The following is a 4773-nucleotide window of genomic DNA, read 5'->3' on the forward strand; positions in this document are numbered from 1 at the left end:
AGCCAGTCAGGCTGGTTTCATGTGAAACTCATTCGAATTCTTGAGGGACTCTAAGAGGCAGCCTGTTGACATGACCAAGAGCAGGTTTTTCCTTGAGATGTTTAATGTTGGACTTAAAGGCCTTTAGCTAGAATATGCCGTCTCCATTTCGCCCCAGGTCCCACCACACCTGACGGTATGACAGCTGCCCTAGTTCACATATTTCTGTCACCTTCTGAACCCTCAAGGCATTTCATTGCTTCACCCTCTATGAGCACAAATGATAACAGAAAGGCTCGGAAGAGCCCATTGTACAGTATGTGACACTTTTCTCCCCTACCTAGCATCTCTGGAGAAGAAGGGAGCTCGGAGCTGCCCCCAGGACCTTTTGCCAAAACCAGGGAGGGAGATAAGCCCAGTATCCATCAGGTGTTCACAGACCGCTCAACTAGAAGGGGAAGCCAAGAGTCCTGGAAGCAGACAGGTGAGAGGCAGGCTGGGTCTCGAGCTCCCACGGCCAGGCAGAGGGAAGGCAGGGGCCAGAGCCATCGCTCAGCTGAGGGCCACGCTCTGGGGCCAACTGGTGCTCAGCGTCCCTGGGTACCAGTGCACGGACAGGCGAGGTGGAGGCAGCCCTCGGAGGCCATCATGCGGATGGCTGCAGTCTCCTCCATGGACCCTGTTCCGGCCTGTGCCTTCTCTCCAAGAGTAGAGCAGTCCTGGGTGAAAGGGCAAGATGGAGGGTTTGGACTGCAGCTGAGCATCCTCCCAAGTTCACTCCAGAGGAGACACTACTACCTGTGGGCCTCTCGGGGCAGAAGGCCAAAGTCAAGTACTCCCCATCCTCAGTGGGGCTCCTCATGGCCAACAAGACCCTGGCATTTCCATCTCCTGCCCTTCCAGAGAACGGAGCTCAGTCTGACTTCTTATGTTGGAAGCTCTTTTTAGAAATCCAAATTACCCAGAAGCGCAGATGGAGCACACCTATTCTGGGGTGGCCCTGGAGGAGGTAATGACCCCTCCCCAGGCAGATGTCAGGCTCCAGGAAGCCCAGAGGAGCCCCCCTGGACTTGAGCCCCAGCCCTGCTCACTGGAAGCTGAGCCTGTTACAGAACAATTCAGGGTTTGCTCTTTGAGTTGCAAATCCCGGACCACAGGTCCATGGCAATGCTGCTCACTGCACCTGTCAGGGACTGTGCACTTTCTCGTTCCCTGGTTGACTGTTCACTCCTCAGTCTTTTGTTTGTTTACTGAGTTGCTCGTTCCTTGCTATTGAGACACGCTGGGATCTGGGATCCTCTGCTGCAGTGCGGCAGTGCTTGCACTTGGACACACCTCTCCTTAAGCAATAAAACACAAAAAAAAAACTGTATGGGACTAAATATAACTATGTGCACAGTTAGGGAAAATTCTAGACAAAAGATACAAAGAGAACAAAAAACCCCAACTGCCATTTTTGAGGAGCCTGGAGTAAAGGAGTGTTCTGAGTATTCCCCCTGCACCCAATACCACCAGAGGGGTGGGCAGACCACCTAAGCCACCCCTCCAGCCCGACCCCTGGACACAACCCTATCCTCACTCCATATAAAGAACAAGCTCATCCACCACCTCCAGGATCAAGAAAGCAAGGGAACCTGTATGTCTCGCTCCCCACTGCTATAGCAGGGACCCCAATAGAGCCTTGCCTGAATTTCTTGTCTGGCCTCTAGTCAATTTCTATTGATTTAGGAGGCCAAGAACCCTGGTCAGTAACACTATCACACGCTAAGAATAAAACTCAAAGTCCTCATCACAGCTGGCAAAGCTCCAACCTCATTTCTTAACACTCTCCCCTCCGCCTGGCCTCCTGACCCCTCTCCACACATGTCTAACATCCTTGGTGCTCCTTGCCTTTTGCACTTCCTGCATGACGCATCATTCCAGGGATCCCTCCCCTTCCAGCAGGCTGACCCAGAGCTTGCTTACGTGGTAACTCAGCAAGTTTCTGAGGAAACGAAGGAAGCACAGAAGCCCCTCAAGGCCCAGGCCGGGGCCTGGAGCTGGGTCACACATACCACAGCAGGTCACAGGGCAAGCCCAGGGTCAAGGCTGGGGAAATACACTCCACCTCTTGCTGGGAGAAGCTTCAAGATCACAAAGCATTGAGGTGTTAATACAGGGAGGGAGAGGAACCACAGCTATTTTTCAATCCACCACATTACCATCACTTTCCTATATGGATCAGGCCTGGGAGAAATCTCCGAGGGGTGAGGGATGGACTTTTCTTATGCCTTCTTATGCCTTTTGGATTTTAAATCTATTCAAACAATAAATAAATAACTTCAACTAAGTCTTTTTTAAGCTCTGTTTTAAATGTCCAGTAAGGAAGGAGATGGAAACATTTAACTAAAGAAAATATGGGGCTTCATGATCCCTGCACAAGTTAAGATAAATAACCACACGCTTGCTGAGTCTGCATTTCCAGCAGTCCAGCTTGCTAACTTCTTTGTATTTTGATTCTTTCTATAAGTCTGCCTGTCCTACTACATAATGATCAAGCATTCAGTCCACGAAGAAGATACAACAATTATAAATGTATATTCCCCCAACTTAGGAGCACCTCAATAGGTAAGGCAAATACTAAGAACCATAATGGGAGAAATCCCGACAGTAACACAATAATAGTGGGGGACTTTAACACCCCACGTTCATCAATGGACAGATCATCCTGACAGAAAATTAATAAGGAAACAGAGGTTTTAAATGATACTTTAGACCAGCTGGACTTAATTAATATTTATGGGGCAGTCCATCCAAAAGGAACAGAGTATACATTCTTCTCAAGTATACATGGAACATTCTCCAGGACTGACCACATGCTGGGCCACAGGCAAGCCTTGGTAAATTCAAGAAAATTGATATCATATCAAGCATCTTTTCCGATCACAATGCTATGAGGTTAGAAATTAATTCTGCCTGTCCTTAAGGAACGAAGTGATTGAAGTGTCATTTTAGAGGGCTGGTGTCACGTGATGTTATGCAATGCGCTCTGAGGTCACCCCTTCATGGGTTTGAATCCTAGTTGTAACATTTCCTGTCTGGAATTTCAGGCAACTCACTCATCTTGTTTAAGTTCCAATTTCCTCTGTAAAAATGCAGACAGTATCATCTATTCTGCAGGATTTGGGTAAGAATTAGAGGAAATAAATACAGAATACCTAGAGAAATGTCTGGCATATTACAGATGAAACAAATGGCACTATTTAGAAAGTTGAAACTTGATTTTTCTTTTCACAAACCATTTTCTATGTTACTTTAAAAATAAACTTTTGGGGAATTTCCCTGGTGGTCCAATGGTTAGGACTCAGCACTTTCATTGCTGTGGGCCCAGGTTCAATTCCTAGTTGAGGAACTAAGATCTCACATTCTGACAGAATGTGGTCCGGTCCACTGGAGAAGGGAATGGCAAACCACTTCAGTAGTCTTGCCTTGAGAACCCCATGAACAGTATGAAAAGGCAAAAAGGCAGGACACTGAAAGATGAAACTCCCCAGGTCAGTAGGTGCCCAATATGCTACTGGAGATCCGTGGAGAAATAACTCCAGAAAGAATGAAGGGATGGAGCCAAAGCAAAAACAACACCCAGTTGTGGATGGGACTGGTGATAGAAGCAAGGTTTGAAACTGTAAAGAGCAATATTGCATAGGAACCTGGAATGTGAGGTCCATGAATCAAGGCAAAATGGAAGTGGTCAAACAGGAGATGACAAGAGTGAACACTGACATTCTAGGAATCAGTGAACCAAGATGGACTGGAATGGGTGAATTTAACTCAGATGACCATTATACCTACTACTGTGGGCAGGAATCCCTTAGAAGAAAGGGAGTAGCCATCATAGTCAACAAAAGAGTCCAAAATGCAGTACTTGGATGCAATCTCAAAAATGACAGAATGATCTCTGTTCATTTGCAAGGCAAACCATTCAATATCACAGTAACCCAAGTCTATGCCCCGACCAGTAACGCTGAAGAAGTTGAAGTTGAACAGTTCTATGAAGACCTACAAGACCTTCTGGAACTAACACCCAAAAAAGATGTCCTTTTCATTATATGGGACTGGAATGCAAAAGTAGGAAGTCAAGAAACACCTGGAGTAACAGGCAAATTTGGCCTTGGAGTACGGAATGAAGCAGGGCAAAGGCTAATAGAGTTTTGCCAAGAGAACGCACTGGTCATAGCAAACACCCTCTTCCAACAACACAAGAGAAGACTCTACACATGGACATCACCAGATGGTCAACACCGAAATCAGATTGATTATATTCTTTGCAGCCAAAGATGGAGAAGCTCTATACAGTCAGCAAAAACAAGACCACGAGGTGACTGTGGCTCAGATCATGAACTCCTTATTGCCAAATTCAGACTTAAATTGAAGAAAGTGGAGAAAACCACTAGACCATTCAGGTATGACCTAAATCAAATCCCTTATGACTATACAGTAGAAGTGAGAAATAGATTTAAGGGACTAGATCTGATAGACAGGGTGCCTGATGAACTATGGACGGAGGTTCGTGACATTGTACAGGAGACAGGTCTCAAGACCATCCCCAAGAAAAAGAAATGCAAAAAAGCAAAATGGCTGACTGAGGAGGCCTTACAAATAGCTGTGAAAAGAAGGGAAGTGAAAAGCAAAGATATACCTATTTGAATGCAAAGTGCCAAAGAATAGCAAGGAGAGATAAGAAAGCCTTCCTCAGTGATGAATGCAAAGAAATAGAGGAAAGCAACAGAATGGGAAAGACTAGAGATCTCTTCA

At 46.1% G+C, this 4773-nt stretch overlaps 1 non-coding gene across 1 annotated transcript; it reads left to right on the forward strand.

Annotated features, from left to right (window-relative positions):
* Window positions 1-3297: 3297 nt before the first annotated feature.
* Window positions 3298-3370, forward strand: TRNAE-UUC. The gene has a single exon. It is a non-coding gene; the product is annotated as a tRNA-Glu (tRNA).
* Window positions 3371-4773: the final 1403 nt, after the last annotated feature.

This window comes from Cervus canadensis, chromosome 22 (assembly GCF_019320065.1).
Source record: "Cervus canadensis isolate Bull #8, Minnesota chromosome 22, ASM1932006v1, whole genome shotgun sequence".
NCBI classification, from domain to species: Eukaryota; Metazoa; Chordata; class Mammalia; order Artiodactyla; family Cervidae; genus Cervus; species Cervus canadensis.